This window comes from Nyctereutes procyonoides, unplaced genomic scaffold (assembly GCF_905146905.1).
Source record: "Nyctereutes procyonoides isolate TBG_1078 unplaced genomic scaffold, NYPRO_anot_genome, whole genome shotgun sequence".
Taxonomy (NCBI): domain Eukaryota; kingdom Metazoa; phylum Chordata; class Mammalia; order Carnivora; family Canidae; genus Nyctereutes; species Nyctereutes procyonoides.
The window spans coordinates 24,880,909-24,881,159 of NW_026575049.1; positions in this window are offsets into that span (position 1 = coordinate 24,880,909).

Genomic DNA, 251 nt, shown 5'->3' on the forward strand with positions numbered 1-251 from the left:
CCCGGGACCTACCTGGGCCCCCACAGCCACACACACACCCCCCCCCCCCCGCGCTGAGCTAGTTACTGCGTTTCCAGGCTCATGGGGGCAGGGGCCGGGCCCCCAGCCCCCCTCCCCACCAGGTGGCCAGGCGCTGCTGTGCAGGCTGGGCTCGAGGCCTGGCACCCGATCCGGGCCCTGAGCCTGCCGCTGCCGCAGCCCCCCCCAGCCCCCCCAGCCCCGGCTGCCCACAATGCCGCCATTCAGCCCGT